Raw genomic sequence first — 27,667 nt, forward strand, 5'->3', positions numbered from 1 at the left:
GGTGCTATATCTAAAATATGATGACTCTATAATAATTTTAAAATTAAAAACAGACTTTGTACAGTAAAAAAAAAATAACATACGAAAAAATTAAAAAGCAATATTAATACTTATAATAAAATTAATAATAATTGTTGCTTTACATTTTCAAGTAATGTATGAGTATAATTGCCAATTGTGTCCGAATAAAAACGATAATTGCCAATTAAAATTCCGATTCTACATGAGCGGCAGTAAAGTATCGACTGGAAGTATAACCTCATTCAGTAAGCCTGTATTTAGTCGCATAAAGCCTTCACGGGGTCGTGATATTAGGTCCCATTTTTTTAAAAAAGGGGGTGTTGGATTTAGTGAAAATAAAAGTAATTTTATATTGCAAACTACATTTTTAATGCAAAGCGCACGACCGGAGATGACAGAGAGAAAAAGCATAGATTACGAAAGACATCTAGTGATGTACCATTAAACTAGAGATGTAAAAATAGATATTATGAGGAGGCTATTTAATAAACCATAGATAATTCAACAGGGGGAAAACGAGCAAACGGGTCACCTGATGGAAAGCAACAACCGTCGCCCATAGACACTCGCAACATCAGTAGAGCTGTAGGTGCGTTGTCGACCATTATTGCGTTTACATAAATTATTATCTGTTCACGCTCAATGACCGGTTTACATTATTCCAATCCATGGGAATTCCAATTTAGACGTGGGAGAGTCATGCTTCGGCACGAATGGGCCAGCTCGACCGGAGGAATACCACGTTCTCACAGAAAACCGGCCCCTCCCCTATTACCCTATTCCCTCTTAATAGGCCGGCAATGCACCTGCAGCTTTTCTGATGTTGCGAGTGTCCATGGGCGATGGAAGTTGCTTTCCATCAGGTGACCCGTTTGCTCGTTTGTCCCCTTATTTCATAAAAAAATCCAGTGAGCCAATCCAACGATGGATTACTACTGAAATGTAAACGGGCTCTGGAATGATCTGGAATCCACTGGATTGCAACAATGTAAGATAACCATACACTTAATAATTATTATGTACGCGTAATAATAATTATTAAACACGTCTTTACGCGTACATGTAGAGAAATGTTTTTTTTGGGAACGTAATATAGTTATTTTTTACGCTAATCACAAACTGCTAACAAATGAACAAACTTAAGAGCCACTTAATTTAAATAGCGTGTGCCATATTAATGCTGTTACAACGGTATACCATTTGTCCCTCATAATATTTTCAGATATCACGTTACAGTTAATACTAATCTGAGCAGCTGTTAGCTCAAGCTCAGCAAACAACTTGCCAATTAGCTTAATAGCTTTACTTGTTTTCTTGTCTCGTTAAAACTAATGTTTATTTCTTTTAGGGTTGCTGAGGATTCCTCTTCCGCTTCCTCATAATGAGGAAGGTCCGCAATATTTTGGGTTCCTCAACCGCTACCGCATCCTCATAAATAAAAATAAAAAAATCCTCTTCCGCTATCGCTTCCTCAAAATTTAAGAGGAATTTATGAGGAATTTCACTGCGCATGCGCGTCGCGTATGGCGTATCCAATCATGGCAACGCGTGTGTCAGAGCGCGACAATTGTATCATTCACTCATCTTTTTAGGGTTCTGTACCTATAGGGCAAAATCGGGACCCTATTACTGAGACTTCGATGTCTGTCCGTCTGTCTGTCTGTCTCCAGGCTGTATCTCAAGAACCGCTATAGCCTTCTGAAATTTTCACAGATTGTGCATTTTTGTTGCCGCTATAACAAAAAATACTAAAAACAAAATTAAATTAATATTTAAGGGGGGCTCCCATACAACAAACTTGATTTTTTGGCCTTTTTTGCTCGTAATCAATAATGACAACATTACAGGTACGCACTTAAAATTTTCACTAAGTCCTTAATTGTATGTGTACTTTAATGATTAATAATAATATTACAATAAAATAAAAAATTAAGGGGGGCTCCCATACAAAAAAACACAATTTTTGCCTATTTTTTCTCTATAACGGTACGGAACCCTTCGTGCGCGAGTCCGACTCTTAATATTTTTGTGTGCGTGTGTTGTGTATGTTACTGAGCTCCTCCTTGACTGCTGGACTGATTTTGATGATTCTTTATTGTGTGTGTTTTGAGAATGGTTTAGATTCATAGTTTGGTCCACTGGAAAATGCCCTTTTAAATATTTTTTGTGTAATGTATGTACCTAGTTATGTACAGACTGGACAAAGGCTTTTGGTTTGGGTCCGCTAGTATTTATAATTTCTTATCATCCCATTCCTCATCCGCATCCTCTTTCTCAAAAATTTCTTTGAATGTTACAGTGATCTGTAATGTAAGAGGCATTATACTGCGGGGCTAAAATGGTCACATTTAGCAATTCCCCTCAATCAATTCAGCAAATGAATTGTCAAAACTGTCAAACTTACAAAATATGTCAAATTAGTACGAATTACTACACATTAAAAAAAATAATCATATCATGATTCATAATATGATTCTCTAAAGCGACCATTTTAGCGCCGCTGATCACTGTTGAAGTCCTCGCAATAAATAGTATTTATTTCGAATTCTGTTGATATATTAATATCTTTTGAAATAAATTGTTTGAATAAATACAAACAGAAAAAAGTTAAGTTTTAAAAGTTTTCAAATAATATTTTAAGTTAAGATTTAAAAGTTTCAAAATATTGCATTTATATATGCTTCCACTACATAAAGACTTCTACGAGAAGCGTAACTCTTGCGCAGCACTTCTACGAGTACGTAGCACTAACTACGACCGTAGCGTTTACTACGAAACTTGTAGCACCTCTACGGCCCGTATTTTTGGTCAGTAATAATAATACTCCCACACCGGTTTCGGTGACGGTGGTCGGTTTCATTGAAACCAGACCAGGTACGCAGGAGTACTTTTATAGTGCCCAAGTGTGTGCGCACTACACAAGAGCACTCTCTATTCCTTTACTCTCATAACCCAGTGGGACGGAAGACCGACACAACTGGCGAGAGATCAGGCGCAGGACCGACTTTTTACATGCCCATCCGACGCATGGATCATCTTACTTGTCAGACAATCAGGTGATCAGCCTGCATTGTCGTAACCAAACTTGGAAATAACATGTTTCCAACGCGGGATTCGAACCCACGACCTCCGGAGTCGAGAGCGACGCTCCAACCACTAGACCACGGAGGCGTTAGTTTTGGTCAGTACTTAAGATGCGACCCGGTCTCAAGACGCGGTTCGGTTCTGTGATTGGTCCAAATTTTGACAGCCAACCAATCACAGAGCCTGAACTGTGTCTTGAGACCGAGATGCATCTTGAGTACTGACCAAAAATACGGGCCTAAATTTGACAGCCAACCAATCACAGAGCCTGAACTGTGTCTTGAGACCAAGATGCATCTTGAGTATTGACCAAAAATACGGGCCTAAATTTGACAGCCAACCAATCACAGAGACTGAACTGTGTCTTGAGACCGAGATGCATCTTGAGTACTGACCAAAAATACGGGCCTAAATTTGACAGCCAACCAATCACAGAGCCTGAACTATGTCTTGAGACCGAGATGCATCTTGAGTACTGACCAAAAATACGGGCCTACGAGCAACGCTACGCCGTAGCAGATGCTACGACTGTAGACGCGCTACGCCGCAGTTCGCTACAAATCTTGTTTTTGCTTGTTATCTGTTTTGATAAACGGCGACCACGTGTTAGGCTGCCTTCACATTAAGTCGCGAGCCGCGCGGCAGCACGACAGCCGCGCGGCTCGTTTCAGTATAGCAGCCGCGCGGCTGCCGCACTACTAGCGACTTAATGTGAAGGCAGCCTTTCTATCGCTTAGAGTGGCAAGACAGAGCTTACGGCCAATCAAATCGGTGAAATCATACCGAGTGCTCGACTCTACTCATACCAGTCGTACGTGTAATCAGGCTCTAATATTGCATTAAGATAACGGACAGGGAACAGATTTATGTAATAACCGACTAATGTGCCTGACAGACGTACGAACTTAAAGTACGCAGGTTTTAAGTTCGCGAACTTGCTCGGCTCGCGTCGGTGACACACGAGAATCGCTCACAGTGGATTACCATGCCCCCAGGCTCGCGGCTCTTTGCTGACACACAGGCGATTAAGATCGTCGAGCCATAAGTCCGCGTACTTACTCGCACGTCTGTCACACGGCACACCCTTTACAGGTTTAATATAGAACGAACTTGAAGCACTCAAGACCATTTATAGACTAAGCGGTAAGTTCGATCTTACACTTCAGTACCGAACTTACCTCATACACTGGAAGTCCGCAGGTTATTGGTAACATTGTTACCAAATTTAACTTAAACAATCACTGTTGTGTAACTTTATCATCATTTTCGAACCGCGTTTGATAACTATATTATCATTTATTGAAAACACATTTGTGGGTTCATAATAATTAACTAACTGTTTTATATATATATTCGTCCATATTATTTTATTGAAGTGACTAAATAAGTATGTTAGCATGACAACGTCCATCGCTATCCCGTCGCACAAACAATGGTCGCCGTCAGTCTCGAGTTGTAATAATTTACTATTATTTATTCAACAAATGCACTTATCAATATAAAAAGTACCCAGAAGCCGATTCTCAGACCCACTGAATATGCATATAAAATTTGGTTAAAATCAGTAAAGCCGTTTCAGAGGAGTACGCGGCCTAACATTGTGACACGAGAATTTTATAATATAAGATAATTGTACCGCACTTTGTATAGATGTAACGCCTCCGTGGAATAGTAGTTCAGAGGTTGGCTATCGACTAGGAGGTCACAGGTTGGAAAAATGCCAAGAAAGATGATACATGCCTCGATAGGCATGTAAAATACCGAGTTATAAGAGTAAAAGAACAGAGAGTATCCTTGTATATTAGTGTCTAAACACACTAGGCCGAAGTTACGCGGCGTAAATTCCGCATGATTACTCCCGCAATGTCAAACGCATACAAAATACGGACGGAACGCGACAGAATGGTGTGTCATCGGTAATTTAAAATACATTGCGGGCGTAGTCATGCGGAATTTACGCCGCGTAACTTCGGCCTAGTGCGTTTAGACACTTACGTACTCATTTAGGCAAAATTAAAATGACCGTAACTTCGTTGAATAAAACCGTCTACCAAGATCGAATTTGATGGGTAGCTATACCTTATGTTGAGACAAAAAGCATCTAAAACAAACGACAGACATTTGCAATAAAACTAATTCACTAATGGTTCTTCGTTTTTTTCGGTCCAGTCGTAATTGAACAACGATTCGTCTTAAAATTTCTTTTAACTTAACATAAATTCTTATATTTTTGTATTCTTATGAAGAATTCTTGGGCAAATAGACGATCATTTCTACGTATATTCAGATGTGATACGCAGCTGTGCGTTGATCTTGAGTCTGATCTTTAGTTCATTGGTTTTTGAGAGGAAAGAAGGGAGAGTACCAGCTAAGCGCAGTTGGCCTAGTTTTAATGAAAGCTGTTGAGAGACATTATATACTAAACCAAACTGGCGTATGTTCTGACAGGAGTCTTCTCATTTACACATCTGTTCTGTGATCAAACTGTACAGTTACATACGTATGTAGCAGAACTGTGTACTTATATAACATTCATTCGAACATTCAAGTGCTCGATACACAAGTTCTCCATTACATGTTATGCAAGCTTTCATGTTTACCTCTACATTCAATTTTCAAGCGAACTACGTTATATTCTGTTACAACTTACATACAAATATTGAAAGTTATTTGGAAGTAAGTATTTCTGAGTAATAATTTATTTTATGCAGATATGACTGTTACAATAAAAGCAAAAATACTTTGTTCCTCACTCTGTTACAAATTTGTATGTATGTATCCACAATCTATATTCATACTAATATTATAAATGCGAAAATGTCTGTCCCTCTGTCAATCTGTCTAGCTGTTAACTCGTCACGACCAAACCTGAACCGTTTTCGATGAAATTGGGTATGGAGATACTTTGAGTCCCGGGAAAATATATAGGATACTTATAAAAAGTAAAAAGTGGGATAAACCCAGAAGAATGATTATGCCCGCGCTATAAACGTTTGGCGCAACGGAGTTGCGGGCGTCATCTAGTAACTTATAATAGTAACTCCCCACACCGGTTTCGGTAACGGTGGCCGGCTTCATTGAAACCAGGCCAGGTACGCAGGAGTAATTTTATAGTGCTCAAGTGTGTGCGCAGTACACAATAGCACTCTCTATTGCTTTTACTCTCATAACCCAGTGGGAGGGACGACCGACACGACTAGCGAGAGATCAGGCTCAGGGCCGACTTTTTACATGTCCATCCGACGCATGGATCATCTTACTTGTTCGACAATCAGGTGATCAGTAACCTAACCTAACCAAACTTGGAAATAACATGTTTCCAACGCGGGAATCGAACCCACGACCTCCGAGTCAACAGCCACGCTCTAAACCACTGGACCACGGAGGCTTTTTACTTATATTAATCACACGAACAAAAACCTCAAGATAACCGACACAAATACACAAGATATAATATAAAAACGTACAAGAAGTCTAATAAAAGCATCGAGCGGAGCGGCGAAACCAATTTAGGTCATAAAAGAACTGCAAACAGAAATACTCCGGAACAAAAGCGCTATTTATCGTAAAACTAATGAGCGCTTAAGGGCTGACTGTTGTAAGTGCACTCGTGTGATATTATAGCTCTTATATAAAATTAGAATTGATAAGAGAACTCTATAAAATACTCTCTATCTAATTTGTTTATGCGCCTTATATTTTTGAGAAATGATTCGCGCGCGCGATGTTATTCGTTCATTTCGTACTGTATATAGACTACGATTTCTATTAATTTCATCCAGATCAGTTTAGTATTTAAAATGTGAAGAGCTAACAGACAGACAGACAGAAATGGGAATGCTCTTGGTTTTATAAGATGTGTGGATTAGGTGCGTTCTCATAAATTATTGATGAAGCAATAATATCTTATATATAAAATTCTCGTATCACAATGTCAGGCCGCGTACTCCTCCGAAATTATGGTTTTACTGATTTTTACTAAATTTTATATGCATATTCAGTGGGTCTGAAATTCGGCTACTGGGTACTTTTTATAGTGCATTTGTTGAATAAATAATAGTAAATTATTACAACTCGAGACTGACGGCGACCATTGTTTGTGCGACGGGAAAGCGATGGACGTTGCCATGGTGACATACTTATTTAGTCACTTCAATAAAATAATTCGGACGAAATACTTTATATGGCAAAGAAACGTTTGCCGGGACAGCTAGTGATGATATAAATTTATATGTTGTGAGCGCTTCGTAGGAAAATGATTACTCTCCGCGTAAAGGTCAAACGGAAAGGTCAGGTGAAACGTCGAATTTTCAATACGACCTATCAATTTGAATTACCGATATACAAGTTTAGTATATGAAAAGTAAATGTTAACGAACTCTTTCAGCGGTAAACAAGTGATCGATATACGAAGAGCTCAGAATTTTATAAAACCAGGTGAACCATAGGTCGTTGATACAAAGGTCAGAGGTAAAAGTAGTTATGAATGATCTGTACCTACAGCTATGATGCCAAACATTTATTGCTTTGAAATTGCTTAAAAATCTTTGGAACGGGCTTTCGCGTATACAACTTATGTTAACATTTAATTAGTAGAACAGTAATTAACCAAAAATATTTAATTCGTCAAATCAGTATTTTTGTTATCTTCTAAAATAAGTAATGGTTGGGATACGCTCTGTTTGATAAATCATGATTTTTTTTTAACTTAAGTGCTTTATTGATTTAATGAAAGAAATTGTAAAGTATTTTACTACCTTATTTTAATTTGTGAGCTTCTTCCCGTTTAAGACATTTTCAGACCTCAATATTATTTCTAAAGATAGGCCATAGTAGTAGATAAAATTACCAATAATAACAATTTAATAAGCCTAAACTTTCTAAGACGAGGCTCTATATATTTCAGTACATATCTACAATTTTCTCCAAATACATAGATCTCGCAGACGTCTGGAGGCTACATGACGTCACAGTGACGTCGGCAGTTGCGCAACACTGCGGGGCAGCCTTACATAAACCAGCGAACGAGCTCCGCCGAAAAAAGACCTCACATTTTATAATTTACTTTGATTCGTTCTACCAGCTTCAGCTCTTTGAAATGAAATGTATTAATTATTCACTTTTTATACTGCAACACTATCATAGCACATGATTTTGTTAATCTTTTATTTGTCAGTATAACCAGAGTAGACAGAATGATAGAGTATGCCGACCTAGAACTGATGTTGAAATTTTTAAATTTGACGTATTATGACGAAAATCGTCGCTAGGGTTGTTAACTTGTTATCTACGAATTTAAAAATATGACATATTCGATGGACGTGTTCCTCTTTGGTCGTATTGTTGTTTGTGTTTTGGCACATGCGATTAAAATTGTCAGAATCCAATTTTGAAATCTTTATTTTAAATATTTAAAAATAAATTATATCAGCCAGCGCGAGGCACAATCCGTTCATAATCCTAGTGAAACCCGACGAATTTGACAGATATTTTCACAGAGACAGTTCGACTGCAAAGAAACCTGTCCGTTTCTTTGCAGTCGAACTACTGGTAGTTATGTCTATTGTGGTATAACTCACAAAAAACAAGGTTATAGGCCTCTTGGATATCGTTGCTAAGCTACGGCAACGCCGCGGGTCGGTTGACGGCGGAAACTCACGGGCGCTTTTCTCATATGATTCTCATACAAGTCACTGCACTTTTTTGGTAATTGTTAATATTTTTAGCACAATAAAAAGTAATGAGCCAAATTATTATTGACTGTGGACTTCATAATATTTCCGCAGCCTTTTATTTAATTTAAGCATGATTCATAATCGGCATGTTGATTTCGATACGTTTCCCAATGGGCATTGTCCAAAAAAAATCACATGTACTTTTTATATATTTTTTAAGAATATAAATTAAATAATTTTTAAATTCATTGGCTAGTTTTTTCTCAATAAATTTTTAAAGTTTCGCTCTGACGTCATCATCGGCCGCCAATTGACCTCTGCATATGTTTTAAATTTCCTTTCAATCTTATTTATAATGGCTGTTTCGTCAAATGCAAGTTCTCATTATGTGAAAGCTGATACGAGAAGCTTACCAAAAGTTCGAAACGTAATGTTGCTCGAATTTATTGCTAATTTAACGCCATTGAAGGTCAAACAAAGGTTAAACGTATTTGTTCAAAAATATAAGTAACTAATGGGTATTTTTTTCGTTTATATACAGAAAAACGATCACTGACCTTATTCCTCGAAATGTTTTTGTAATGAGCAAAATTAAAAAAAAATGGACAATCCCCATTCCGTCTCAGAAACGAATAAAACGTTAATTCACGAACCTATTTCAGAGCATTTTTTAACGTTTTCAACGTGTTTTCATGTTTAACTAGTAAACCGTATTTCACAGCTGATCGCACTCTGACACCCACGTGTTGCCTGAATCTGCCACTCGCCGCGCCACTAGAGATATCCAAGAGCCCTATTGCGCGTTCCATCTAGTCGTTTTTTTCTGTAATAGCACTTTCATACTACGTCCGATCTGAATTCGATCCAAACCTTAGAAAATACAGCCCTGAGTAGAACTATTTCTATGATAGCTTACGCGCTAAATCCGACTTCGAATACCTCACTTCTCTGCGTCATCAGTGAATCTCCGATTCAGATCGGACGTAGAGCAAAAGCGCTGTCAGAGGACCGCGTTTAGGAACAAAATATTATGGTCTTTCCTGACCGAAGACGTACGCAAAAGCGTTTTTCCTTTAGTCTCGTAACCCAGCGGGACGCATGAGTCATGACCGATACGACTGGCGAGAGATCATATTTCTTGTCAGACAATCAGCCAACATTGTCCTGACCTGGAAACCACTTCTTTCTAACGCGGGAATCCAACTGACGACCCCCAAGTTAACAGCCACGCTGTAAGCCACTATAAAACGAAACTAAAATCAAACATGGTCGCAGTATACCTTAAAAACAGTAGTCTAAAAATAAGGCATAATCCGCAAACAGTGTTGCAATGTAGGCTACATTTTTCCGAGAGCCTTTTAAACGATTACAAAACATAACCTACATCTGTACCCGACGAACAAAGGCCGTTTTAAATTCGTATAATCGTATTGAGGCTGTGCGGGGCCCTCTTCAAGCTATTGTAGAGCTATTATACAGCTTGTTTTAGGGTTCTGTAACCACAGGATAACAACGTGGTACTATAAAGTATAAAGCAATGAGACTTCACTGTCTGTTTGTCACCAGTCCAAACGATAATTTTAATAACAGAAATATGCACGGTTCCTCCGCAATAAACCTTTATAAAATTGCGAATAAATTTGAGAGAAATGCCTACATGTCTACATACATTACTAGGATTAATTAATTATTATTTTCGTAGGATGAAATTCAAATTTTTATTTAACATCTTAAAGTTAACCATAAAATAAGTGTTAAGCCGTTTTGTACGGAATCCATAGGCGGCAGTCCGTCTCGCACTTGGTCGGCTTTTTATTATACAGCCTTTATGAGTGCTGGTTGCGGCGAACTACTTCAAGTATCGTGATTGCGGGATCAAGGGTCTCTTCAAACTGTATTATAGCGGGTTTTATCGCTTTGTTTTATTTACTTTTAGTTTGAGGTATGAAAATTGTTAAGAAGGTGCTGATAGCAGACTTTAATGAAATTAGGCTCTACCACTAACAGCCGCACTCGGTCGGATATAATAATTGTATGAATGCTTTGTCCTATATTTTCAAAACTGAAAAAATGATTTTTTCCAAAATTATGCTTAAGGTGACGCCGCGTTAAAGTAAAAGACCGTGTTGGATATGTTTTAGATTGCTTGTTTTCTATGAGAGGCCGGCCCGGACTCTCATAGAAAACAAGCAATGGAACAGCAAGAAATGGAAAGGGCGTAAGCGACAAAATTGTTTTTTGTCGCGTAACTTAAAAACCAAAAATTACATATTACTTATCATATAAGCTATGGGCAAATTAAAGTGTATGCTTGCACCAATCTATGTACTAATTTTGGAAGTTTCAATCACTCTCCTCTGTTGGCAAAATAGGAATACCTTTTTTTACAGAGGTATTTTTGATTGATTATTCAAAAATACCTAATGTTATAAAAGTTGACTATTCGTGTTATGCTATGGGTACCTAATTCAATGACAAAGACATGATGAACACTGACAATGAACTTTAATCGCTACAGCCAAATTATCAAGGCGTAGCCTTAAGTACTATAACTATTATATAAAATTTTCGTGTCACATTGTTTATGTGCGAACTCCTCCAAAATGGCTCAATTGATTTTAATGAAATTTTGTATGTACATTCGTTAGGCCTTAGAAAAGGTTTTTATCTACTTTTTATATTGATACTAGAAATAATAATTTATAAGGCAAAACAACGTTTGCCGTGTCCGCTAGTATTAGATAAGTGAAAATCAATATATACTTAATTTTGGTTTAATTTCGGCGGGACTTCAGAGAAAATCACAAAAAAAAAACTTGCAAGAAAAATCCACTAGCGAAGCCTTCCTCTCATTTCCTTGTACGACTTTAATATATAAAGATGAATGAATCAAGGCGGTGTGCGGATGAAAAGGTAATTTATTAACATGAATACCAGCCCCCCTACCATGAGCTCTTATAGCAGTATTACTTTAATATTACTTGTGGATTACGTATAAACAAACATGATCTTTATTTATATAAACATAAGTATGGTTTTTGTTTGTGCCAAATCTGAAAGTAATATTAAAGTAATACTGCTATAAGAGCTCATGGTAGGGGGGCAGGTATACGTGGGCGGCGCGCAGATTACACTCGTCTAATGAAACATCGCGCGCTCCAGGCACGTGATTCTACTTATCATCAACCTTATTAATAACCTAAACGCGATATTCTCTCTATCTGTCTGTTACCTCTTTTCACTTAAACGCTTGAACCGACTTATATGAAATTTTGTTTGGACATACTTTGAGGGACGGAGAAGGACATAGAATAGTTTTTGTTAAACAAACTATATGATACCCACGAGTTGAAACGATTTCGGCGCAATGGGATTGCTGATTTATGAGTTGCTACATTGGGCACACAGGCTTTACAAGTGCTATATATCTATATCTAATATTATAAAGCGGAAGAGTTTGTTTGTTTGAACGCGCTAATCTCAGGAACTACTGGTCCGATTTGAAAAATTCTTTTAGTGTCAGATAGCCCATTTATCGAGGAAGGCTATAGGTTATATTTTATCACGCTAAGACTAATAGGAGCGAAGAAATAAAGAAAAATGTGGAAAAAACGGGGGAAATTATTTGAAAGGGCTTATCTCACGAACTACTGGATCAATTTTTCTGTTATTTGGCAAAGATAAGAAGTAGACCACGTGTAGGATCATAGGCTATTTTTTGTGGACTAATTTACCTGTGAAATATCTAATTTATGTGGACGAAGCCGCACGGAACGTCTAGTAAATATCAATACAATATGAAGTTTTAAATATCGGTAGGTTATAATATTGATAACAGTTTAATTAGATGATTTTGAATTGATTTCGTATTGTCGGGATCTGTCCGTGACATTCATCACAGCAGCTGGACCTGGAGTACATCACTATCGGCCTGCTTAGTGCTGTTAGATTTAAGATTTGTCTACTTCACTAAAGATTGTAACTTGTAAGCAACTTTCACCGATTTGATGTTTTATATTTTGCATACGATACTTTTTCGCGTTTTGTATAGATTTTTTGCCTTTATTCAATTTATTTTATTACTGACTAAATGGGCGAACTTCACAAGTTAATACCACTTCCCTCCTTATATAACCTGTCCCGGGACTTTCACTAATATTTCACCACAAACATGAGCCGAATCGGTAATAAAATAAAAATAAGACAGTAACATACAAACCAAAGATGTAACAAAAGCTATATTATGTGTAATCTACAATCTACTTTACCCGATAGCTACGGGTTAATAAGTAGTAGCTGGGATCAATTAAAATTCCTAATTATATAGCTCGAGCTCTCCCCGTCTAGTGCATTAGTGATGACCTAGATGCTATATCGATTATCGACATATTCGATACCAATATCCTGTTGAGAACGAGTCAATACAGAGCTGATATTAGACAAAAGCCACGATGGGGGCTAATACCAACTAGTTTGGCCAAATAGTAATTCTTTATTATATTCAAGAGATATTGAAAATTAAGTAGATTAAATTTTAGTGTACAATAATTTTCTCCTGAAAGAGGAAGAACAAAGTCGATAAGATTATATTATAGTTTTGATGTGTCTTCTGTAAAACATATAACCTGTCATGCTCACACTTATTTTTCTTTCGTCGTCCTCATATTATACGCAGAGGCTGATCAAAACCGCACAGCAGATATTATGCAAAATGCCAGTTGTATTGCTGTCGCAAGATACATAATATTCACCCAGTCGGTCAGACTAACCACTGGCCTACCAGACCAGACACGTGCATGCCCGATTGGCATGCGATCAGTTCGAGCCGAATTGATCTGCCTTCCTTTAGGGACCTATACAAAATTACAGAGAGCAGAAAATACAAAGACGGGGTACATCGATATTAAATTCGATATCGTCTTTTATCGACAATTATCCCATCACTAACAACTTATATCATGAGTAATAGCACACATGCGGCCTAGCTCATATTAATAGAAGCTTTTGGCTGAGCTAATAGGTGTAAAACTAAATTACTGATGCCACGTGACTTTGTCTCCTCATTACGATGCCCCCTGTGGATGCCCCACTAAGCACAAAGGCAGTAAAATATGGATTAATATGACTTAAACTTTAATTATCTCTTTTGTTCCATATTTACTAATATTATAAATGCAAAAGTGTGTCCGTTTATCTGTCTGTTACCTCTTCACGCCCAAACCGTCGATGTTTGGTAAGGAGATACTTTCAGTCCCGGGAAAGGACATGGGATACTTTTTATCCCGGAAAAAATTACGGTTATTTTGTTCGAAAAATCGCTTAAGACGCTTAAGCGAATTTTCGAACAAATTCAAAGTGGGCTATTTTTGCTCTAAATATATATTTTAATATGTACAAAAATACATACAAAATACACCACTACAAAAGTGCTCAGTCATTAATCTTAAAAACAGCAACACAGGGAAATCTAATAAGTCACATACAATATGCAGTGGCGGATACAATTTTAATCACACGACGTCTGCAGAGAGTAAAACCGTGTTAATGTAATAGGCGACAGACGGGATACCAAAAAAGGGGACCCACCGCACAGGCCGGCCGACCCACCACAAAGGCCCGCCGGCCCACCCTACCACAAAATAAAAACATACAGTAGCGGAAAACCGCCATTGTTTTTTAAATCAAATTCATGCAACACAAAGACAGGTTTTACGTAGATTATTCTCCTTTCCAATCCTTACTTATATTTTAAATGCGAAAATGTGTCTGCCTGTTGCTTCTTCACGCTTAAACAGCTAAACCGATGACGAGACATTTTTGTTGCGGAATAGCAATGTATAAATAATTTCGTTGCAACGCAGCGCATGTCACCTACTTGAAATAAAGTTTTGAGAAATAAATTCAGAAAATGAAGAGATACCTACCTGTTTATATAAAGTGAGAATGAATGTCATTTTTCAAATTATAAGAACAACGAAAGCAGCTCTGCTTTCTACAGTAATCTCAAGTCACGGTCCTCTGTATAGTTTTACTCAATTTACTGTAATGTACTACTGTAAATTATTTATAGTATGTCCCACCCCATCAAAGCTATGAAATCATGGTGAATCGCTTGTGAAAAACGTGAATTTCGTTTACTGAATATTTGGAATATTTTTTGGTTTTTGCAAAGCTTATTTTAATTTTTCTCTCTTTTGTCAGCGTTTTTGTGTCCAGAGTCTAGACTGATTTTAATGAGCTTTAATTTTTATTAAATAAATAAAAAATTGTTTTACTTCTGAATAGATTTGTAACAAATAATTTCAGAACATTGATACTACTGGTGTCTACCACCGGTTCGGGAACTATCTCGGCGAGAAGAACCGGCGTAAGAAACTCGCACGGGGTCCCACTTTTTACCGACTATCCAACCTAGTCTATCTTGGATTGCTAGGGGCACATGCAGGTAGTTTTCTACATCTGTCCTATATACACGTGAATGGAATTGTAGAATAATTTGGGCAATAATTATAAAATATTGTGTCTCGTCTCACCACTTTGGCTATAGTTATACTAAATATACAAACAGTAAACAAACAATCAAGTATATGATGTAAGCTCCATAACCGCTAACGCACCCCGGCCCAAGCGACCAGCGAGGCGTGCGTCCAATTACATTTTTGTGTTACAATCCAAACAAATTTAACCCCTATCACCGGGCAGTAAAGTTCAATTTACATACGTAAAGCTATTACATTCTTGCACTCTGGAACGTGCGAGTTTAAACTCTATCGTGTGGTGATAGGGTGTAATTTACATATGCGCCATAAGTCGTGTTGTTTCAACGTCCGTTGACCCTAATTCTCGCAAAAGGTTCATTCCATAGAGCTAACAACAGACATGTCTACATAGTGTGTTTATCACCTGACAGCCGTATGATTTCCTTAGCATGGTTGGAACAAAAAGGCATTGTAGGCACGACATTTACCAGGCTACAGTTATACATTCTACAAAGGGTAAATATTTATCGGTTTCAAGACTTCACAAATTGAAAAAACTCCAAAAAATATTAGCAACGTTAAATGTTTCTTTGGCAGCAGATCTTCCACTCGAAAAACACATCAATTTATTTTTTTATTCAGGATATAATATTCTATTCTGCAAAGTTTCAAAGCGGAATCAATATTTACCGTATATAAATTGATTTTATTATAAATGGCTTATTCAGAAGGGAAAAAAAAATTCCCCAAGGACGATTGTTTATTAACTGTCGTAGTTTGTATAATACAACGTTGGAATTTTTAACAACCCCTAACAACATTGGTTCTATTACACAATCTTGTTTGCATGTCTATCATATCTCTAGATCTCTGGCATTTCCCCCAATGTGTAGGGTAGTCGCCACATGAAGCTAAACGACCAAAATACTTACCTATTTAATTTTCTTTATGAGCAGTGCCTGGAGGAAACCTGAAACAAAAATAGAACTTTAACTCGTGTTTTCTTCGAAAATATTACGAAAATGTTATTTTAAGCGTCTCTGATAAATGTTTGGAGAAAGTTAATAGAAACTTATAAGTTATAAGATTCTGTTATAGAACGTGAGTTCTAAGCTCGAAAGATTGTTTGTTATAAATTACTTTTAAATGTTTGTTATAGTTAACATTAAAACGAATTCTGAACAAGAAAGTAACCGAATTTTTAAATTCTTAAATATTATGTAATTATTCTCGAAAGCAAATGACATTTTGCAATGAAAAAATTCAATCCTTCGCTGAATATTTATCCTGGGCCTGAGCTTAGTTGAATATTAAAAAATAAAAACTTGTCTATACCCCAAAACCCGTTCCAAATTCAAAACTATCTTTCATCTCAACGGACGTGTGATGTCACATGGATTGAATAGTGAATACTGATTATATCTTCCACTGCAGCGTTCCATCAGAGCAGATTAATTCTGGGCGTAGAGCAGCCAATAAATTCGAGTGCATTCAGATATTGTGCTGAACGATTGATTTTTATAAGAATGCGGTAAAATTCTGTTTCGTATATAAATGTAAATTCTAAGCTTTCGTCACATTAGACCAGGTGGAAATTCGTTTTCCTCGCTAGAACCGTATATTTTGCTGTGATAAAAAGTTACATAATATCAATATGACATTTACCTCCTAAAGTATCTCAATACCTTTCAAAATTTTACCCAAATCGGCTTAGCAGTTTACGCGTATAGACGTAACGAACAGGCGGCAACATTTTTTCATTTTTAGGATTCCGTACCCAAAGGGAAAAAACAGGACCCTATTACTGAGACTTCGATGTCTGTCCGTCTGTCTACAGGCTGTAACTCAAGAACGGTAATAGCTAGAGAGCTCAAATTTTCACAGATTATGTATTGTTGTTGCCGCTATAGCAACAAATACTAAAAACAAAATAAATTAAATATTTCAGGGGGGGCTCCCATACAACATACGTGATTTTTCAAACATTTTTTGCTCGGTATCAATGGTGACAACTTGAAATTTTCACTAAAGCCAATGTGTACTTTAATAAATAATAATAATATTTAAATAAAATAAAAATTTAAGGGGGGCTCCCATACAAAAAACACAATTTTTGCTCTATATAACGGTACGGAACCCTTCGTGCGCGAGTTCGACTAATAAGTACTACCTCTAACAGACATCTAACTGTAAATCAAACATACATTTCTATAATTAATGAGTATACCTCTCAGATCTGGGATGTATCTGGGACGTATCATCCCTCGAGGGGCAAACTCGTAGCCGTGACACAGTTAATATTACTAATGCACCACCATTTTGTTTCCTAAGTATTTTACTGTAACTAGTGGCATGCCTTGGCTTTGCCCGGATAATTTTTTTCCCAACGGCTGCGGCTCCTAGTAATTAGTTTTGCAATATACGGGGGATAATGTAGTTTTTTTAGAATTAAAAATAATAAGTAATGTCTAAATCCACATAATAAATTGGACGTATTTTAAACTTTGGCATGGCAGTGACCATGCCTTTGTTAAAAATTCGTTTTAAAGCTTTTGCGTGAAGCGTTTCTTCACACACAAAAAACTATTGTCCCTACACGTGTCTTTGCCCTAAATTGGTAGAAATGAAAAAGTAAAATTTTAAAATATACAATATTTTTAATTTTTACTTAAACAGAAATAATGTTTTGCAGTTGATGATTTCAAACAGATAAGAGCCTGCTTTTGTTCCAATCTCATTAACCAGACCTCTCATCACGACTGTACACGGGGAAATTCCTGTACACTCTACCTGTATACCTGTACCCTGTATACCTACTCGATAGACATAATTTGATTCCGCGGTTGCAGCCCCACCGCCAGTTTATCGAACTATCATTTATTTAGCGGTTAACTATTACATCGTTAATGAGTAGTTAACCTGCCCTTATATTTTACCAGTCATCGTTTAGTGAGGACGGGCAATATTTTCAACTTTTGCACGTATTAAATAAAAAAAATACTATTATTACTATATTTGACGGCCTCTGTAGCTCATCAGTTAAGTGCACTCAAGCCAAGTCACGGGTTCCAATCCTGCAGACGGAATAAAAGCTTTTAATGTTCCTGGATTATGAATTTGTTATATGCACATAGTATAACAAAATCTAAAAAATATTAAATATACTTCACTTTGTCTGGTAACCGTAGTACAAGTAATTCAGGTACTTAGCAGGGGGCCAGATGGACGTGGTGTAAAGCGTCTATAGATTGAATGTTACTCCATCTAAAAATACATCTATCATCTTACAAAACATATACATATGAAGAATTTTAGTCTAAAATGCTTCCACAAAGTATCAAAACCTTCGGTACGATTAAACGAATATCATTCTAAACGTCAGGCAACTCGTTTATCAAAAGTAAAGCTCTTCGCGGAGATTTTGGCAATCCTCCTACCGAGTCTTAAAACTGCGAAGAAACAGAGATGTTGTCAGATGTGATTTACAGCTCGGTGGAGACGTGACGAGAGATGACTTTTGATATATCTATGGCGCAACACTTCCTCATGTTTGGAGTCCAGATATAAGTCTGAAAATATATTTGTGACAATATGAAATTCCTTATGGGCCGGCCCGTAAGGAAGGTAAGGGTAAGGAATCCATGAGGATTCTCCCGCCCTCCCCGTGGAAAAAAAAGACAATATGAAATGACTATAACCAAATACATAGATTTCTGACGATATTAATTCCCTTTTTACCTTACGATTAAAAAGTAGCACACTATAATATTATACAATGGCTAATGTTATACAATTTTATGTCCTTGTCTATCAAGCCACCTTTTGATTGACCTAGACAGTCATAATATATAAGCAGAAATGTTATTGATTAGTTACAGAAAATAAGTAGGTCAATTATTTCGTTCAAATTAAGTATAGAGCAATAACGTTTATGTACAGTTTAAATAGAGTTATTTGTTTTAAATCGTCAGCAGATGTGACTTTCATGAGCTTATGCAAAGTGTTTTAGTTTGATTAAATTGGCGTGAACATTTGTGGAAAATTGGTTAAACATAGTCATTTGGAAAATTGGCAATAAAGTAATACATTTTTTTCTTTCAGAAGAAAATTGGATAATATTTATACAAAAAAAATAACACTTAAAGCCGAACGTATTACCTCCTCCTTTTTGGAAGTCGATCAACAAAAAAATACGGTTTTCACATAATGAACGAATTATTGATGAAACTAAGTTGCGGGCAACGTAATATAGTTAAACATATTTTTAACCGACTTCAAAAAAGGAGGTTATCAATTCGACGCGTATGTATGTAATATTCCCAGAACCTTCCCAGTTTTCGTACCTATATCAGCATCTGACCAAATGTGCTAAATTTCAAAAGTGTATGTATGTATGTATGTATGTATGTTTTTATGTTTGTGTTCGCATATCTCTGGAACTACAAGTCCGATTTAGTAATTCTTTTTTTGTTGCACTAGGTATTGTTCAACTTAGGGAATAGTGCAAGTTTCATTGAAATCGGTGCAGTAGTTTTTGAGATACGGAATTTTAACTCTCAATTACGTACAAAGAAGTCGGTTTTATCTTTTTAAAATTATTATAAAAACACTTTTTTACTACAGTAAAAATTAGCAGACATAAAATGGATAATTCCATACCATCAGACTTCCCTTTCCAAAAAACATGTGATAGAACTGACACTAGTTATAATATTTCCAACGTGGGCGAGGGTTTACCTTCGCCATCATATAAACTAAGTATAAACTAGGTATAAATGTTTAAACCGAGCTCAAAGGCTGGAATTCTTGGAATTGTCGCGGAATGCCCCAGGTACTGTTGCCTTCCATTATCGCCGACGGCCGCGAACCTTAGGGGACAACTTTATTTTATTAGATTTTATCATTTCTGGAATATTCCTAACGCCTTCTGGCTTTGAAAATGTTAAGTAAAATGGTTACTATTTGCAGTTGCGCGTCAGTTATCTATACTAATAATAAAGGGGAATGTCTGTTTATTTGTTTCGAATAACCTCTAAATCTACTGGGTCGATTTAGATGAACATTAATTAGCTCGTCTTGAGATTTTCTAGAGATGATAGACAGATTTTGGATTCCGTAAGATAAAAAACAATGTTTACACCGTTAAAACATTAATATAATGAAATTTATACACCTACATGTGTCTTAATTATGTACGTAATGAAGGATTTACGATGTTACATAATATGTAGTTAGGAATTAGTATTCCAGCGGTTACAACATAATGGTTGTCTATTCACGTTAATGTCATACTATTACGAGTATTGTATGTCATTAAGACGTAAATATGTTATAGAAATTTAGAGTAGGTACAGACAGACAGTCAATCTTTCAATGTGAGTAGATCAAAAGCAGACCATCTGTTTCGATCGTACGACGCTACATACAAACACACACAGACATGCGAACAAACACCATTACGAAAATCCACTGACACGGTCGCACTGCTGTTATATGCTTTGTAAGATTATAATCGCTATGAATTCAACTGTAATGATAATATCAAAGTATCATACAATCCGTTTCATTGTCAGTAGAAAAACCACATAATAATTTCAACCGCGACCGCTGTCGGCTCAGTAAATTACTGGAAATAAAATTCCACTGCTGCGCTTCATATTATAATTGTTTATCATAATATGTATGAAAAATAACGTGTTGTTTTTCATACAACGTATGATAAACAATACGCGCACGTAATGAAATTTTAAAATGTTAGTTTCATGAAATGACAAAGTACAAACGGTTTATATGTTGGTTTGGAAGCTAAATTAATGCTGCAACAAATATAATACAGTATTAAGTAGTAATAGTAAGTAAAAATAAAGCGAACGCATAAATTATTACAAACGTATTAAGTTTTACAATAGTGTTGAAGTTAACATAAACGAAAAGTTATAAAATGTATAAAAAAGTTTTTTTAATGCAAGGCACCAGTGCAAAAGTTATGCTTGGTTATTACGAAAAAATATGTACACATTTAAATACCTAAATATCAGTTAATAAAACTTACGATACAATATTCAATTTTCAGCTTTGCTCTAAGTTAGTTTCTAATTAATATGCATTATGTATTAGACATCCCATACATACAGACCCTACAGACCCTTTACATCCACACAACTGACAACTACACTCCGAAGTTATTTCACCTAGTAGTTCATACGAGAGTGGTCCTTATCTCGTCAACATAAAGGTGTTGTTAGAGGTAATATAAGTGTAAACGGTACGTAAGCTATGAATATTCAGTGACACTGTCAACTGCGGAACTGATTTACCGCTCGCCGAGAACACGGAGATTTGTTTGTTTGTCACGCTAGCCGATCCTATCGACGTGGACGTGTGGATGGATGGATGTTTTTTACTGTTTATCACAGTGGTAAATAGGTTAGTGAAGTATGTTGTTTATATTTCTCGTGATGTGTGAATTTTAAAAACAAAAATACCTCCTCTCTTTCTACCGCGAGGCAACACAGTTTTTACTTCTGCTTGCACTCCAGAAGAGCAACACTTTATTCTTTTTCGAGGCCTAGTTGTTTGGCAGGTACACTTTTTTCACTTGCGTTTAATTAATCAATTTTACTATTGTATAATATGATTCAGATGAAGCCTGCTCGTTTTTCTATGGCGTTTTATATGCTGCACACGTCCAAAACTAACCTAAATAAACAAAAAACTATACCGTTGAAAGTGAATAACCGAAAATATTTACAATAGTGAGAACAAACCGTGTACAAAACTCGTTCAGCCCCGCGGCTCTCCCTACCTAGCACTGTTACACCCCCACAGGGCTGCGCCGCACAGCACCGACATACCATATCATGAAAACACGTTTTAGATCGTTTACTTAATAGTGGGCTATAAAATATTTTAAATTAAGTTTTGTGGCTTGGCATAAACTACGAGAAAACGCGTAGAATACTTTTCAACGCGTCAGCTTAGAGTTCCTAGGGAATTCTCTTTTAAGCAATTAAATATTAATAAATAAATTGTATTTTTTAAAATTTTCTACAAGTTTAACATTATAGTCTGCCAAAATGCACGCCACTTCACGGAAAGTGCAACCCACTCGAAGTTGCCAGCAACATCTATAATATGGATGTAGACTTTCCATACGCGACGTCCCTCGATGGTACATCGTCGCACCAAACAAACATGGGTGTTTGCTTTAATTCTGCGCCTTCATCCTGAATGCCCCGGGCCCAGGTGGGACCGCAACTAACCCCGGCCACCCCTTAATGAATACGTATTAATCGTCTGACGATTTTTTTGAATACCGCTGTCGAGACGCCTTTGTTATTCCAGTAATTTATGTCTATCTCTATCGCATGGCTGCCATAACTTTGTAAAGATGGCAAACCTATATTATATTTTATCGGCAAGTTTATTATATTAAATAGGCTAGGCTACACCTACCTGTATTATATACGGTTTAAATCGCTCATGATTATTATATTGGTAGGCATCATGTAGACGTTCAGAGAACATTTGCAAAATTCTGAATTAAAAAGTTTGAGTTTGAGTTTATTATACTGAACATGAGCAATTTAGAATCCATTTTAATGCAACATTTATACACCTCGATCTCTATCCTGTCCGTTTCCTTTCCAACTACAATATGATATTCTCTTGACACTAAATAAATATAAATATATTAATAACTAGACGACGCGCTAAAATTCATTTATCACGCGAAAACCGTACATTTGCCGGGATAAAATGTATCCTATGTCCTTCCCCGGGACTTAAAGTATCTCTATACCAAATTTCATCAAAACCGGTTCAGAGGTTTGGGCGTGAAGAGGTAACAAACAGACAGACACACTTTCGCATTAAGTATGGACTAGTATAGATAATATCAAACGAGACAAAGTTGCGTTAATTTTAATTAAAACAGTAGAATTGAACACGAAATAACAAATATGAAATAACACATCACATCTAAACGCGGATCATACTCTCTTTCCAGACAAAATATGATTCCATTGGGACCGCTTCCACACAAAGTCGGTGGCTAATTTCTTATACGAGTTTAATAACTTTTAATGTTCACTTATTAATTAAAGGCATTAATTAAAGAAAGCCGGCACAATTTATTCCGCTGTCCCCAACTGAAGCCGCAAGCCGCAAATAATTTATTCGATCAATTACCATTAAGCAATCTTCTACAATGAAATTAAAATAAAATGAATAACGATGAATATCTTCACCCTACGTATAACTTTTATTACGACAAAATTACATTTCATACGAGATTTTATGTGCATTATAAAGTTTTTTAACTGTATATCAAATCTTGTATAATATTAGATCCATATCTTTTTACCCTCTTTATTTGTAGCCAGGCTAAGCTTTCTGTATGTAATGTAATGGTTGTTTTAGCGTCTTTATGCATTTAATAGGCTGATTTCGATATAATTTTATTGACCATGCTTGTAATGAATTATAATTATAATAATAAATAATAATGCATAATGCATATTCATGTTTAAAATAAAAACATGAACCTAAGTCTTAATAGAATGTAACCAATGTCTTAAAACATCTAACAACACTTGTAATTCTCTAACGACAATTCCTCTCTCTCCTTTAAGCTCTCTAATGAGTGCAAACTCAATTCCTGTGGATTCCTACATCATAGAGACGTGCGGGGAGATTGCAATTAAAAATTTCATTACCGCCTGAGCCGGGGTAGGATCGGTAAAAAGTTAGATCGACTGCTGGCGACCGCAAAATTCTTGCGCGCCTTTATTAAGTCTTTCTCATGGAATATTTTAAATCCTTTTTTAGGTTTAAGGGTAAAAAAAAATCGTAGCCGAAGGGTAAAAAGGGCAGTCTATTTTTGAAACTTTGTTGTATCGAGTGTCGTGTTTGCCAAAAGCAAGATAATTAAGTGCTACGAATAGGCTACGAACGTGCTACGAGTGTGCTACGGCATGTGCTACTAGCGTGTTACAGAATAGGCTACGAACGTGCTTCGAACATACTACAGCATGTGCTACGAACGTGCTACGGGCTACGGCATGTTATGCTTGCTACGGCATGTGCTACGAGCGCGTTAGGACATAATATGCTACGAGCTTGCTACGGCATGTGCTACGAACGTGCTACGGCATATTATGCTACGAGCTTGCTACAGCATGTGCTACGAGCGCGTTAGGACATAATAATATGCTACGAGCGTGCAACGGCATATACTACGAGCGTGCTACGGTATGTGCTACGAGCAAGCTACGTCTTATGCTACGAGCTTGCTACAGCATGTTATTATGCTTCGAGCGTAAAACAGTACAATACATCCGGTTACCCGGGCTATAATTATTGTAAGAATCATGGAAATGGGATCACTACTCTAGGCGTACATTTATATAGGCTGTCAAAATAATCCCTTTTGTTCTTACCCCACTCTCTTTTTAAAAATGTATGTACATTATGTTATACGGTGAGTACATTATTCTTGTTCACGCCCGCCGTGTGGCAACTTAATTAAGTGTGAGCACAGTCTGTCCCGCATTTATAATGCACTGTTTATTACACGGTACAGACAATATGCACTACCGGAGAAGCTTCAGGTGTAACGACGTACTAGACAAATTATGCAAGATATTTTTGCTCAAAAATGGCGTATAGTATGTAGCTAAATACCACGAAAAATCTATTAGCAACATGCTATAATATTTTTTTTTTAATTTTTTTTAGGAAAACTTACAGCATTTTATGACAACATACGAAATATATACTTTGGTATAATAATTATAGCATAGTAGTATTTTTAGGTATATAACATATTTGCATATTTTTTATAAATCTATCTGGTTGTTCAATTGCATCGAGTCTTTAATATAATAGTTAATGATTTAATCATGTACTAAACTATTTCAGAGATACATAGTAGTGTTTTACAGGGCACTTCTCTACGAAGGTACTGCCACAGAGAAAAAATAGTTCTCCCTAACAAGAAAACGATGAAACCGCAACGAATTTAGTCGTATTACTGAGAGGATATTCCAATAACAAAGAAAATGATGAAAACACGGGTACTTGATGAATGGCTGTTCATTTAATCCACTTAACCCCAGCAATTGATAGCCCCGTCCACGTTACATATCGACACGTGTATTTTCGCCCTTAATGCATTGTAATAAGGATCATAGGTTGTATATCGGATCTAGCGACTATACAAGAGGGAAGTGCCCTAAGACATAAATCATACTCCTGTTGCTGAATCGAAATGGATAAAAGCAAACTAAATTTGGCAAGGACACTGCCCTTTGTGCAATTTTGAATGAAAATAGAAAAAAGTACACCTTTATAATATTATGAGCAGCAAAACATACTCGTTTAATATGTAATAGACAGTGAGGTCAAATGAAGAACTTTTTTTAACATATAGATTATAGGTATCTAGAATCGTTATCATTCACGGAATTATAGTAGAGGCGGTGGTAATATGAATGCCATTAACGAGATAAGAACGAGGAATTCTACAATCTTCATTAGGAACCTGTATTGACACAGAACTTATTTACGTACGCAAATGAGTGTGGGAGCGAGATAGCCGGATCATCCGTCTCGCTCGTCATTAGGAAGGGTTTGAGATAAATCCTGAACAATAACGCGCTCGTTACCCCTCCCTTTGTGACGTGATGGAGTGTCTATCTGCGATCTAAGGAGACCACGTGCCACAGGATTTTCGACCTTAAACGCCGATGCCAGCGTGAAATCGACGTAAAATTACCTTATCTAATGAAAACTCTCAAATGGCATATTTAGATTCGATGACGAAACTTCTCGTCATTCGGAGCACGGAATAACACTGTTAATTTTGTCAGAATTTCAAATTCCTAAAACATTCTAAGTTGTAATTTTTCAGCTATAATATTAATTTATGCGGTATTCGAATAAACAGATCATCCGTTGAATTCACATAACATTACAAAAGATTAAGCCCTAGAAAAAGGGAACAAAACACAGAAAAATTTCCTACGCTAAAATCATATCATATCTGATCGTACGGCAGAATAAGATAAAATTCAATTTAAGGTGAAGAGTTAAAATATAATATAACATTTCTACTTCGAATTATAATACGAACATAGATTTTACAATGAGGATATTTTCTTTACGCTGGGCTAGTTCCTGAAACGACCTCATCACTGGCTCGACGTTAAAAATAGTACAATACCAAAAGAATCGGCTAAGTGCGAGTCAGACTCGAGCACGAAGGGTTCCGTACCGTTATAGAGCAAAAATAGGCCAAAAATTGTGTTTCTGTATGGGAGCTCCCCTAATTTTTTTATTTTATTTAAATATTATTATTAATTATTAAAGTACACATATATTTAAGGCTTTTCTGAAAATTTCAAGTGCCTACCTGTTGCCATTATTGATATCTAGCAAAAAAGGCTTCCTTAAATATTAATATTAATTTGTTTTTAGTATTTGTTGCTAAAGCGGCAACATGTATTCACAATCTGTGAAAATTTCAGAGGTTTAGCTATAGCGGTTCTTGAGATACAGCCTGGCGAAAGACAGACAGACGGACAGACACCGAAGTCTCAGTAATAGAGTCCCGTTTTTACCGTTTGGGTACGGAACCCTAGAAATATAGTTTGAGCTGAGTTTGTGTTTATTGCATTATACTAAATTCAGTTCATAAAAGGCGGACATACGTTATTGGGTTCGGCTATGTGAAGTCTACAGTGTAGGGTAGACTCATAAAGTTAATATACCTAGCGGAATAGAGAAACAAAGGCCTGAGCAAGAGAGATGTCACTATCAGTAACACTGCGTGGTAAAAAGAGACGTGTGATACATGACAGCAGCACTCTTTTTTAGACGTCCAGTCGGCACGTGCCGCACGTTGACAATTTAATCTCATAGAATTCATGTTCAATCATGCTTGTGTAAGTGTATACGTACAGATATTTTTCACACAGATGAAAACCAATTTCGGTTTCGTTTGACAGCTCGAGATTGTTGCTCTATTCCGCTAGGTATATTAACATTATGGGTAGACTTCACATAACCGAAAATGATATTCCGTCATTTACCTATGAATCAATTTCTCTGACAGTACATCGACATTCGACAAGCTACGACACACCGGAAGTGACATGTAATCAATATACACTTGTAATCAAGTTAGATGGCCATTTGCCGGTACACGTAAACCAATTAGAAGTTGGACGTGCAGCCGTCGAAGCCTCCTTTGATATCTTGTTTGTGTGTGACATACCACGTGACAAAATTTCACTCAGAAGTTAGTGTGCCTGAAAGGCTCCCAGAAAAGCCCTTTTTCCGGGCTTATGTTTTTACATAATAGAATAAAACCATTTAAGGAGAAGCAGTATGTAAAATCGAAAAAGT

At 36.5% G+C, this 27,667-nt stretch overlaps 1 protein-coding gene across 2 annotated transcripts in view; it reads right to left on the bottom strand.

Moving 5' to 3' along the window:
- Positions 1-27,667, bottom strand: part of LOC121735340 (stress-activated protein kinase JNK) — a 132,915-nt gene that overhangs the window by 43,723 nt on the left and 61,525 nt on the right. For both annotated transcript variants that reach the window (XM_042126130.1, XM_042126131.1), the window contains exon 2: positions 16,192-16,229. The gene's annotated coding sequence lies outside the window, so the exon portion shown is untranslated. The remainder of the gene's footprint in view (positions 1-16,191; positions 16,230-27,667) is intronic.

The sequence above is a fragment of the Aricia agestis genome, chromosome 17 (assembly GCF_905147365.1).
Source record: "Aricia agestis chromosome 17, ilAriAges1.1, whole genome shotgun sequence".
NCBI classification, from domain to species: Eukaryota; Metazoa; Arthropoda; class Insecta; order Lepidoptera; family Lycaenidae; genus Aricia; species Aricia agestis.